At 40.8% G+C, this 13,619-nt stretch overlaps 1 long non-coding RNA gene across 1 annotated transcript in view; it reads right to left on the reverse strand.

Moving 5' to 3' along the window:
* Positions 1 to 8,480: 8,480 nt before the first annotated feature.
* Positions 8,481 to 13,619, reverse strand: part of LOC139040389 (uncharacterized) — a 37,191-nt gene continuing 32,052 nt past the window's right edge. Inside the window, exon 5 of the long non-coding RNA XR_011494853.1 lies at positions 8,481 to 8,616. This is a non-coding gene — a long non-coding RNA (uncharacterized lncRNA). The remainder of the gene's footprint in view (positions 8,617 to 13,619) is intronic.

Below are 13,619 nucleotides of genomic sequence, written 5' to 3' on the forward strand. Positions count from 1 at the left end.
CAAACGGCACTGTTACCCTCACGTTACATGACACGAGAGCAGGAGAAGACAGTCGTGATTAACAGATCAGGATTTACCTTTGCTTCCCTACCCTTTGTCCTGGGAAGTCCTTTCCCCTCTCCTCATTGAGAGTTCTTGCCTGCTGACCACACCTTCCCAGCTCATGATCAGGAGAGAACTCTGGACTTTGCACTGAGATGCTTCTGCAGTTCATCTTCCCCACCAACCCCACTGCCTCCCATCACCGCCGTCAATAATCTACCAGATACATTTCCAGAATTCTTTTAAAAAAATCATGAAAGGAACTAGGCAAGAGGTGAAAGGCATTCTAAGTCTGCAGGCAGAGGTGGCTCTGTTTGATTAAGTCAGGAGTGTACTATTGCTTAATTGTGGGGTGGCACGCCTTCAATGCTAAGCTGGTTGAAGATACAATAGGAATGTTGAGTCACTCATTTCCAGATTTTTCTGAATCAGAAGGTGTGTTATTGTGAATGAAATGGAGAGAAAAATTTCACATTTGAGAGATTCTAGAATGTTAAAGGGTCTCCTTCGATCCAAACATAGAGGAGTGGGGTTTTTCCCCCTAAAATCTTTTATTACAAACATCTAAAGTTTCCTTTTAAAAAGTTCCTAAAGGAAGAAGATGGTCCAAACTGATCTGAATTTAGAGCTCATAAATGATAGTCTCCTTCGTAACTCATCTGGGGCTTTGAAGATACAGGTCGGAGCCTTGAAAGGTCTCATTTTCAAACGGATAGCTAAAGAAGAGGATTTTCAGAGAGGGTTGAGATTTTTCTACGTGCGCACTATGGAAGAAATTATCTATTTATTTTACATTTTAAAAATTCAAGCATTCTTTTCTCTAGAAAAAAATAAGAGAAAAATGATGCTGGAATAGGAAAAAAAGATGGAGGAACTACAATTATGAAAGGCTTATGTGTTCTGTTAAAATGCTTTGCTCTCTGAGAGTCCTCCTGGTTTCTTAACAGCATAGTTCAATGCCAAGGAGATGGTCAGGGCAATGTGCTTATTTTTTGGAATAAAGTACCAATCCCCATTTTCGATGACACGTATTTACTTAGTTATTCTTATAATAACATTATTTTTTGTATGGTATACTATAGTATGGTATACTAGTATTCTTTTTTTCTGATTTTAAAAGCAACATGTGTTTAATGTAGAAAATTAAAAAAACATTTCTTCATTCAAACAATAAGTATTTTTGAGATCCTGCTACATGTATGCATTAGGAATGCAATACCAAACAAAACAGACATAGTCTCTGTTCTCATGGAGTTTAGAACTGGATGGAAAGCACACAGAAGGAAAGTCATTCGTTTACTCATTCAACAAATATGTACTGAGCATCTCTTTTTATAGCCAAGTGAAAACTGCCTGTATTACCAGTCTTTAACTTCGCTGCTACATTTTGATAAGTAAGTAGGCAGACAGCAGGTAGGAAGATAGATAGACAATCTGATGGATAGATAGATAGATAGAAAGATAAATAGATAGACAGATAGACAGACAGACATAAAACTTCATCTTGAACACTTCCTGAATGAATGAATTGTTGAGTTACTATAAACTTCTCCATAAACTCAAAATGAAAATACACACCTACCACTTTTATTTTTCCCAAGTAATAGCTTAAGAACACATCTGTTGCGTAAGCAGGAAGCAGAGGAGCTTCCTCTGGAGGATGTTCTCTTCTTGAACAGTCCAAGAAGCCTGGTGCTTTCAAGGTTTAAAAAGGGCAGTCAGTGTCCCCTTCCTATGCTCTGAGTGTTGCGGGATTTAGGGCACAGCTTTTTTTTTTTTTTTTTTGAGGAAGATTAGCCCTGAGCTAACTACTGCCAATCTCCCTCTTTTTGCTAAGGAAGACTGGCCCTGAGCTAACATCCATGCCCATCTTCCTCTATTTTATACGTGGGATGCCTACCACAGCGTGGCGTGCCAAGCGGTGCCATGTCCGCACCAGGGATCCGAACCTGAGAACCTCGGCCACCGAGAATTGGAATGTGTGAACTTAATTGCTGGGCCACCAGGCCGGCCTCAGGGCACAGCATTTTAAGATTACACGGACAGCCCCTTTTCTGGGGCATCAGCCAGCCCTAGAAGAGCTGGGTCAGACCTGAGCCCTGACCCTCTTGCCTTCCTCTGGGTCCACCTAAAATGTTTTTCTCAACCCACAGTGAGAAATACATTTACTCAACTGAATAAACACACACACACTTATGTACGTGAATTTGAAACAAAAGTTTGGCAAAAATTATCCTTACTACATGTGATCCATACTGATATAGTCTTTCTCTATTCTATTCTGTCATTTTATTTAAAAACATTCGTTGTGATCCATTAAGGGTTCAAGACCCACAGTTTGAGGAACACTGATCTAAACTTTGGTCAGCTTTTCTATTTAAACCTCAGAGTCAAGGAGGGTCTGGTTATGCCCCATTTCCTTGGATACTGGAGATGAAAGTGAACCCTTTTAAGGCAGCTACCTTCAGAGCCTCAGGGTCTGAGGAAGTCACTCTCAGTGACTTAAAGTGGCGCCTCCTTCAGCAGGGCCCTAGCCCTGCCCTTGCACAAGCAACTTGATGGCGCTAACCCCTTCTCTTCCGGAAAGTGAGTCTACTTTCATTGAAAACAAATGATTTCCTGACATAACTCTTGCTGAAGAAGAGAAAAAATAACTTGAGATTTCTTCTGACCTCAACAAGGACAACAATTAAAAATCAGGTACTATTTTAAAAAATTATATAATATGTGAAATCAAAATAGCAGTTACTCTTGGGGCACAGTGACTGGACAGGAACAGGAAGACGGCTTCTTTTTCTTGACCTAGGTGCTGGTTTACGTGCATGTGTTCAGGCTATGAAAGTTCAGTGTATCCCGCTCAATCCCCAAAATAACTCTGTGAACCTGAAAGCCCGTCAAGAACTGAACGATAATTACATTGTGGAATATTCATACAATGGAATACCATACAGAAATATGAGAGAGCAATTTACAACTTACAATCACATAATAATGGATTTAAGGGAAATGTTGCTTCATGATCAAGGTGCTAGTTATACGGGTGTGTTCAGTTTGTGAAAATTCGTTACAGCTTAAAAAGTCGCCATAGCTCTATGAGAAAATAGTTATTACCATTTCCATTTGCAGATGGAAGGTCCAAGGTTCTGAGAGGCTGATGACTTGGCCAAGGTTGCACATTCCTTAAGTGCTGGGATTGGATCCAGGCTGCCTGGCTCCAGGGCTCAGGTCGATAACCTTCTTTTTTGTTTTTTTTTTTTTTTTTCCTGAGGAAGATTAGCCCTGAGCTACCTCATCTTTTTGCTGAGGAAGACTGGCCCTGAGCTAACATCTGTGCCCATCTTTCTCTACTTTGTATGTGGGACGCCCGCCACAGCATGGCTTGATGAGCAGTGCGTAGGTCCACACCTGGGATCCGAACAGGCAAACCCTGGGCCTCCAAAGTAGAGCGTGTGAACTTAGCTGCTGCACCACCAGGCCAGCCCGATAACATTCTGATGAGTGGTATCTGCCTGGAAATCACGACTCTGCAGGCCTTGATAAAAGAGCTTGATACTAGGCCTTACAAATAACCTATAACATTGTAACAGGTTTCCCTGCAGCTTTTGTGTGTGTGTGTGTGCATGAGTGTGTGTGTGTGTGTGTGTGTGAGTGTGTGAGTGAGGAAGATTGGTCCTGAGCTGACATCTGTTGCCAATCTTCCTCTTTTTGCTTGAGGAAGATTGTCACTGAGCTAACACCTGTGCTAGTCTTCCTCTATTTTATGTGGACACCACCACAGTGTGTCTTGACAAGCGGTGCTAGGTCTGCGCCCAGGATCCAAACCCGCAAACCCTGTGACTGGGCCACCTCTCCTTGTGGCTTTTCTACTCACTCTTTAATGGCAATGTCTTACTTCTAATCATGGAGTCTAATGTGTAATAGTGAGATAGCAACCACACAGAAAGACTGTATTCTAAGTAGCCAACGTTTCATACAACATAAGAAAAAGAATTTATATTCATAAACCAGGATAATATGACACAAATCTAAAATACATAAAAATATAATGTGGGGTGCAAACTGATTCTTTTATTAATAGCCTTTATTTTTTACAGCAATTTTAGGTTATAGAAAATTGAAAATACAGAGTTGGTATACCCCTTAGTACCCACCCCTGCCAGTTTCTTCTATTATTAATATCTTGCATTAGTGTGGTGCATTTATTACAACCGACGCACCAATATTGTTACATTATTATCACCTAGAGTCCATGGTTTCTATTAGGGTTCACTCTTGGTGTTGTATATTCTATTCTATTGTCTATTTCTCCTTGCAGTTCTATCAGTTTTTGCTTCACATATTTTGTCGCTCTGACCTTTGTGCATGTGTTTATTTTAATTGACAGCTGTGAAGAGAGTCTTAGTAAAAACAAGAACACAAACTTTGTCCCAGGGACACAGTCCCAGAACGGAGACTGCGCCAGGCACGTGGGAAGAACAAACAGTGAGAGTACAGAGGGCAAGTGCCTACTTCACTGGACAAACCATCACTCGTCCGACACCTCTCAACACTGCTGTTTTCTGAATGAAATCCCTGGAAGGAACCTCTCAGGAGCGAGTCTCCCAGTTCTCCAGTCTCATTTATCATAACAACTACCTTGCAATGGAGTCAGCCCCAAGGTTCTTAATAAGGGCTCTTTAAAAATTTATTTTTAAATGTGAACTGATTTACTTAACTCATTCGTAATTTAAAAAACAAACGAAAACTAATAAAGAAGTATCATTGTCATACGTTACGGAAAACTTTGCCCAGACCCCCACCCTCTACTTCCACATAAAGACATTATCACTTGCACTGAAAAAAGTGTAATCCTAAAGATGTGAACACCTTTCAAAAGGGCGGATTTCCTTCCTTTTCATGACAATGACACAATAAATGTCCTTAATACAAATGTGTATGTACAATGTGCCATCCTTGTGACTTTTTTGCTTTCTCATTTATTATGATATTCTTTAGGAAATGGGTTTAAACTGTGGATGGAGTATTTGTATTGAAGGAAGAAGAAAGTTCTGGAGAGTAGGAGTTGAAGGCCTTAGGTGTCTACCTTAGAACTTAGCTCTCTGGGTTTACTGTGGTTAGGGGGCCTGACTGGAACAAGAGGAACAGATCGCACGATACCGGACACCTCCTGTAAACAGCCCAGGTCCTCCTGACCCCTATTCCGGCTGTGCTGCCATGATCAACGTCTCTCAAGATTCAACCAGCTTTGCCAGGGCTTCTCTAACGCTGACATAGGGATACCCCTGGCGACCTGCTCCCCAAAGGGTAGTTAACTCTCCAAGTGGCAAAAATAGGAGAGGAACCTATGGACAAACGCTTCCTTTTTCCTTCCCTTGAGTGGATAGTTTTGAGGCATCTTTTGCGATTCTTAAAAGATTCTCAAAAGTAACTGTTTGCCCTTAGGGGTAACCAACTGTTGAGAAGGAAAATAACTTTCCTTCTACGCTTCTGGTGTTCTTGGCTGAGACACTCACTGTAATAAAGAATAGATTAATGGGAGAAAAATAAACAAAAGTTTAATAACATGTAAACTTGAGAGAAACCCAGGAAAGCAGAGTAACTCTCCAAAATGGAGGAGGCCCTCACCTTAAATACCAGCCTCAGCTGAAGACAAAAGAGGGTGTTGGAGGTGGGGAGAGTCAGGGCCTTTAAAGAGAAGGAAGGCAATTCTCAGGTACATGAAAAAGAGCAAATGTTTGGTAAATAAATGTTTGGTGTCACATAGAAACAGCGGGGCACAGAGGGGAGTGCAACAAACAGGCTTTGCTGGGTTCCTCCCTATCTACCACCTAGTTCGTATTATGCTATGGTAAGAGCTTGCTTCCTGGAGCAGATTTTTTTAATTTACCTGAATTCCTTTAGGCAGTTAAGGGGTAGGTGATAAGAAAAACTTTCTGAGCCTTTTGTTTCTTAAAAATAATCAGCCTAAAATAACCCTTATGTTAGAAAGACACATTTTGGGGTGGCAAATTTTGTTCCTCTTCACAACCCATAGGGGTAATGCATTTTTGCACTGGTTTTCTCTCCATTCCTTTTTACTCTGATCCCTCATTCCAAGCTCCCAGTTATCACGTTCAACTAACTGCACACAAGCTCTTGTCTCGGGCTCTACTACTGGCTAAGACGACTATCTTTCACCTTCCAGCACTCCTCTTTAGACCCGTTATTGAGTGACTATTAGTTTGGTAGTGGTAATGATTGTTATGGGTCTTCTTTTATCAGTCTCAGCTATTTTTTCAAATTAAATCATCCTATTCTTAGCAAAGTTTCCAATAGATTACCATCCACAATCATCCTTCATTTTTATTGCATTTCTCTATATCGTGTTTCCTTTCTATACCTCTCAAACTGAAGCACCCCCTACTCAAATAGCATGTTTTATAAAAGAGTTCTGAGTAATGCCTGATATGATGGGTTTATTCCTGCAAGGATAGTGAGGCATGGAAACCCATGAATATCTGAACTCTCTGGGCCCAGGAAATCAGAGTCCATGGGTTGTCTGAGGCCCACAGTGAGAGCAGAGGCCTTCAGGACCCACTATAGGGCTTCTCTGCCAGCCGCACTCAGCTATTCCCCACTAGTCTGCGCCTATTGGGATCCAGCTGTTTCTGAAACTAGCCTGTTTCTCTGTTTCACCTATTTGCTCCTCTACTTAAAGCGTCTGCTTGCTGCTAGTTTCCATTTTATGATAATAACAAGGGCTTGTTCTGACTCCTCAAGGCCTGTACTCTTGTCTTTTCCCTTGTTGCCCTACATCATGGCAGCTCTGTGGGCTTCCTGTCATGTCCACTTCTGCTATGCTAAAAATCTTCTCTTCCTGTTTCCTAATCAGAAGGGAGGTGGGGGAGAGAGAGATTGAGAGAGACAGAGTCCCATTCCATCTTTTTGTGCTGAGTCATATCAGAAGCTGCTGGTCAGCCCATAAAGTCGCCCTCCTTAAGAAAGCTTAGAAAACCCAAAATGTTATATTTGTAATCCTCATTATGACCCCAAAGGATTCAGAAAATATACAACTATTATGGGCATCCTAAAGCATTTTTTATTGTGCTAAAACAGACAACATAAAATTTACCGTTTCAAATCCTTTTAAGCGGACAGTTCAGTGGCATTAAGTACATTCACATTATTGTGCAACCACCTATCCATCTTCAAAACTCTTTCATCACCCCAAACTGACACTCTGTACCCATGAAACAGTAAATCTCCATTGCCCCATCCCATAGCATTTTGCCTACCTTTGCTGAGTTTATGTATTCTGACTTGCGTTAGCATTAGTCAGTCATTAACCGTCTTTTCACCTAACTGCTTGAGCGTTCTGCCTGACGGGACTAGAAGGTTAGCTAGTGAGTTCAGTTAAGCGACGCCAGCTGTGTAGGATTGGGGCCTGGGTTTCTCAGTAGGAGGGAAGACATCTAAGCTGAGTCATCATGCTCTGAAAAAGAAAAGGGAAATAAACAGGGATCTTTATTGTCAATAATAGGCATTATGATATCCATTTTTCAAATAAGGATACTGATGCCCAGAACATATAAATAATTGTTGGTGATCACGCCGCCAGAGTGACTGAGTCCAAAACAGAGGCTCGTTTCCCCTCTCCTCCAGGCAGGTTCTGCTTTTTGGTTCCATGCCATTTAGGAGACTGTACTTTCAAAGTTACGGTGACTACTTTGTGTTGGGCTCCAAGGGAGAGAGAGAAAAAGAAGACTGAGGTTTTGCTTTCAGGGAGCTCACAGATCTTAAAGCCTCAAAGTGCTGCTCACTAGTGGCTCACCAGGCAAGTTCTTACCTCCAGGCTGTCATCACCTACTCAGACCTAAGCAGGGTCATATGAGGAGGTAAAGGGTGAAAAGCTGGATTGTCTTTAGTCAGCGCTGATGAACGACTCGGTGAAATATACAGCGAGGAAACAGCCTGTAATCCACACTACGTTAAAAAGAAATAGCCCGTTTCTTCAAATAGCCAACTCCTCTAGGGCACTTAAAATGTCATTTGATTTAAAAACTTAAAGGTGCTACAGTTTTTTTTGAAAATGTATAATCAGTTTTCAAAACCCTTTTCATCCGCTGTACCAACGGTTGAGCGCAAGGAAGCAAGGTCCTGATGAAGCTGTGTCCTATCCAGCAGGCGGGCCACTGCTTCCCTTACTTTTCCAGCAGGTGTGTTTGCTTGGCACATGGTCTCCAGTGTAGAGGATGGCTGGCCCCGCATGCCCTTACATAATCCTTCCCTTCAAAGAAAATCCTGTTTCCACATTTTGGCTCTCGCAGCCCACGGTTTATATAAGTCATTCACTTCAGGCTGGCAAGACCCAGAGCCAGAACCAGAGCCGCCAGAAGAGCTCCTATCCCACCCTCACCTGTGGGGATCCCCTCCCCCTTACACACACAGAATTTAGTTACCTGTCTTCTCACTTAAAAACATAAGGAGAGCAGAGCGTGATGATTAAGACTTCAGGCTCTTTACTCAGGCGTCTAGATTCAAATTCGCCACTTACTGGGCAAGTTCTTTGATCTATCTCAGTCTCAGTTTCTTCATCTGAAAATGGGGATAATAATAACCTCATAGGTTAAGTTAATTTTTATACAAGTGCTTGGAACAACCCAAATGTCCATCAACAGATGAATGGATAGGCAAAATGTCACAGAACGAACAATGAACATACTATTCAGCCTTAAAAAGGAATGAAGTTCTAATACATGCTCAGCGTGGATGAACCTTGAGACATTATGCTAAGTGAAATAAGCCAAACACAAAAGGCCAAATACTGTATGATTCCACTTGTACGGGGTACCTAGAATAGTCAAATACATAGAGACAGAAAGTAGAACAGAGGTTACCATGGGCTGGAGGAGGGAGAGAATGGGCAGTTAATGTTTACTGGATATAGAGTGTCAGTCTGGGATGATGAAAAGTTTCTGGAAATGGATGGATGGTTGCACACAATGTGAATGTACTTAATGCCACTGAACTGTACACTTAAAAACAGTTAAAATGGTAAGTTGTATGACGTATATTATGCCATAAAAAAAGTAAAAAAGTATATCACGCCACAATAAAAAAAATGTTTTTAAGTGAACTGGGTCTGCTACATAGCAAATTCTGTGTGCTGTGTGGTATCTCTTGCACTATTGCCTAATGTTTTTCTTTAACTCTTGCATTTTTATTCAGCATTCAGTTTGATGTCCTCTCTCCTACTTCAGGGCAAGGGCTGTGTCATGCTTTGGCTTGTCCTTCACTGTATCTGCCTATGAACCGTGCATCTTGTTAGACCCTGTAAATCATTGACTGATAGTACAGATTCCAATAACCTGTGTAAAATAATGCGGCCCATGCTTTTACTCCAGTAGAGTGGATCTCAAAGTTTTTTCTGTGGGAGGCTGTTAGTATGGTGACTAACAGCTAAGATTTGGAGTCAGTCAGACCCTGATTTACGTTCCAGTTTTGCCATTTACTAGCCGTGTATTACTAGCCGTTTACCTTTGGGAAAGGTACTCTTTCTTCTCAGCTTCTGCTCACCTGTTATTAGGATTACTAATATGTTACTTTCTCATATTTTTGTGCTGGTAAAAATGAAATAACATGTTAAGAACATGGCCCTGGGGATGCAATAAATGATAGTTAATATACACATTTTTTATCCTAGCAATACTGCACCTTAACTTCATCACTCTGAGAGTTTCTGAAACTGGCCTTTTCCCTTAAAGCTGATGAAATCCCTGCTCTACTGTGGGTGTTTCTGCAATGAAAGACAATGTCTTGAGACCATAAGTGCTCAGGACGATTGTGGGCCTTACTCTGCTCCCCAGGTCCAGCAGTCTCAGATGCACCAGGACGATTCTAAAAGTGCAACAGAGTGAAAGTAGAGGCTTTCTCAACTCAGAGGTAGTTTGCACTCAATGCAGATGGCTGTTCTTGGATATGAATAGCTGCTCAGAGCCCTTAAGGGAAACGATACCAAGCAAAGTTAGAGCCAAAAGCCTGGTCTCTCTCCAAAATCCACAGTACAGTCATGCATAGCTTAAGGATGGGAATATTTTCTGAGAAATGCATCATTAGGTCATTTTGTCATTGTGTGGACATCACAGATTGTACTTACACAAACCTAGATGGTATAGCCTACTATACACCTAGGCTATATGGTACTAGTCTGATGGAACCATTGTTGTATGTGTGGTCTGTCACTGAATGAAATGTTGTTATTTGGCACATGACTGTAGCTAGAGAGATGGGAGCAGAGGGGCTATTGGTCTATCCAGCCTTAAAAGGCAGTAAATACGTGAAGACCAGGTACATTGCTCAGAGGCTGAACTTGGCTTAAAAAAAAAATGGTGGCCACCATGGTTGACTTTGAAGTCAGCCAGGAACGGGAAGCAGAGGGATAGCCACAGAGATGAACCACTGAGAGCCGAGTTTTTTCTGTAGCGGGAATCAGATCTCAGATCTGGGCAGATTAAATCTTTCTCTCCCTGAAATATCTCAAGGGGCTTATTCCGGAGTGGAATTTTGGGACATTCTCCTAGCCCAGGGGAAGGCAAGTGGTCATACTTCGAGGAGAGTGTTGGAGAACAAAGGAGATTCTCTTGGAACTGGCATTCCAGGAAGTCTGGAAGTGATCTTGAGCAAATGAAATACAATTGTGAACTGGAATAAGACATTTGATTTAACAACACTTGAGCTGACTCCAGGATACAGAGCAGGGAGAGAAAAAGAAAGCTGAGAAGGGAAGGGAGCACACAAGTCAAGAAACCACACTTTAAGTGAAGTAACTAAGAAGAAGGAAGGCCAGAGAACTGTAAACATACTCTTACACAGAGCACTTCCACCTCTGCCACCTGTCAACATTCCTTTGAGGTCATGCACCTGATGGCACAAAGTTTTGTATCTCTGTTTGTATCAGGCACTGCCTCAAACATGGACAGATTCCATTTTCCTGCCCATGAAAAACATTTGTGACTAATCTTCCAAAGAATGTTACATTTTATAGCCCCTATGTCTAAGTTATGAATCTTCGATCAATCATAACCCACAACTTGAAAAATATCACCCTAATTCAACTTTAGGAAATGTTTATGTCACTAAGGACTTGTCTTGAAATTTTCATAAACAGTGGGGAAATACACAACACACGCACACACATGCACAGGGATACCAGTAGAATGTATAGTGTATAATCATAACTATGAAAAAAATATAGGAAAAAAACACTGGAAAGACATTCACTAAAATGTTTAGAGGTTATATTAATTTTCTTCTTCATATTTAATATATATTGTAGTTTTCAAATTTTTAGGAGTGAATAGGTTCCTTTCATAAACTCTTCTCTCTCTCACTGTAGGCGCCCCTTCTCCCTCCTAAGCAAAATGCCTCACTCTGGACCACGGGGTGGGCCGAAGTCTTGTGAGACTGGCATTGGGTTCTATTACTTAAATGGTGGTCTCGAAGGCCATGGTAAACAATGAGCTCCTTAGAAGAAAGGTGTGATATCAATTCAGATGATCCTAAATTATATTTTAACTTCATAGTAGAAACAATAAAAGTCTAAGAGTTTCAAAAACACATTCTTACCCTTTCCAAGGCAAACACTAAATTATTGAAATAACTTAGGTTTTATTCTCTCTTCTATGTGATTAGCACTGGCAAGACTGTCAATTCAATTCAGCACATATTCATCACTTGCTATGTACAAGGCGGTTTGAAGGAACACAAAGCTAAGCTTTAATCTAGGGGAAGAGAAAGTACAAGTCCATAAACAACAATATCACAGGTCAGAATATGGTCAGTTCAGCAAAGACTGTCACAGTGCTCTAGGGTGCCTATAACACCTTGTTTACACTTTCTGAATCCTTTGGGGTCATTATGCAGATTACGGATGTAACTATTTGGGCTTTCTAAGCAGTCAATTGAATATTTGATCATTAGAGAAATTCATGGGAACAATTAAGATTTTCAATAAGCAACATTTCTTAAAGATTTTTGTATTTTTAATTTTTTTTTAATTTTTCTTTTTTCTCCCAAAGACCCCTGGTACATAATTGTGTATTTTTAGTTGTGGGTCCTTCTAGCTGTGGCATGTGGGATGCTGCCTCAGCATGGCTTGATGAACAGTGCCATGTCTGTGCCCAGGATTCAAACTGGTGAAATCTTGAGCCGCCAAAGCAGAGTGCACAAACTTAACCACTCAGCCACAGGGCTGGCCCCAGTAATGTTTCCTTTATTCGATTTAGTTTTCAGAGTTAAGTCTCTCAGAGAATCTGTAATGATTATTTTGAGCTGCTAAAAGAAGTGTAACTAATTCTTTGATTTCCTAACATTTTCTTTTCAGTAGATGTGCTCAGATAACTGATTTGCCTTTGGTTCTATATTTGCAAACATTTTTTCTGTGTGAAACATCCTACTGAGTTATGCATGAACCTCCATTTCACAATTTAAGGAAAGTCTGATGACCTCTTCAATGTTTCTGTCAAGTCCCAGCTCAAAACAGCCTGTGCATGTCCCTGACACCACTGCTTACCTGTCATCTTGGGTGGGTCATTTCACTTTTCTGGGCATCTATGTAATAAAAGGCCTTGAGTGGTTTAAGATAGTCCATGTCATCTATTACTTACTGCTGGTTTGGTGGAAGCTAGCAGTGATGGTGGGTGGCTTCACTGGGGGAATCAAATTTTTTAAAAAGACACTGAGAGTTAGCAATTTATGTTCCTACAAGTTCTTGGAGCCCATGCTCCACCCTACATGGCACCAGGCTATTCATTATCTTGCTGCTTCTCTCTCTACTCCTCCCATTCTCCTCCTTACCTCCATCCCTTTCCTTCTGGGTTCCCTGAAGAACTCCAAACTCTTCTATTATGAAGAACAATTCCATTTCTTGAGCCTTTTCAAACTCAGTTTTTGGTTTACCTTTGCGAAACCAAACCCATTAAGATACTTAACTCACAGGGAAAAAAATTCAAATATAGGACCAGTCATTCATAAAACATCGTTATAGGAGAAAAATAGCAACTTTTACTCTGCATGGATGAAAGCGTCACGCGGACATTGTCAAGGGTATGCAATATTCACTTTTTGTAAGTAATTCATGTTCTTATAAGGTATCTGCAAAATAATTTGTCAGCAACTTATTCTGGATATATTCCAAATTTTTCTAAAGATGTTTTCTTTTTAAAAATAATTTTAATGGAAGAATTTATCACTAAAATTTCTATTATTTGTGAAGTGTATGTGGGTGCGTATATTTTTTACAAAATCTGCCCCAGATTGTCATGAGAAAAGAGTGTATGGAATGACTTTAACTAACTTTGCCTCTTACAGTTTATGATGTTCTTTTCAAAGTCGTGTCTATGTACACAACCAGAATTTGATTTCAGGTATTACTCAATCTACTTTCCCTTATTTGATGATCTGGGTTCCTCATTGATATTTATTCTCTTCCCACGGTTTCAATTGTATCCTCCACCTGAATCATGCGTAAATATATACTTCGGTCTTGTCCCCTAAGGGTGGCATCTGCTGGCTGCCAGCTGAATATCTTCCCGAGACGT

This window comes from Equus asinus, chromosome 16 (genome assembly GCF_041296235.1).
Source record: "Equus asinus isolate D_3611 breed Donkey chromosome 16, EquAss-T2T_v2, whole genome shotgun sequence".
In the NCBI taxonomy this organism is placed as follows: domain Eukaryota; kingdom Metazoa; phylum Chordata; class Mammalia; order Perissodactyla; family Equidae; genus Equus; species Equus asinus.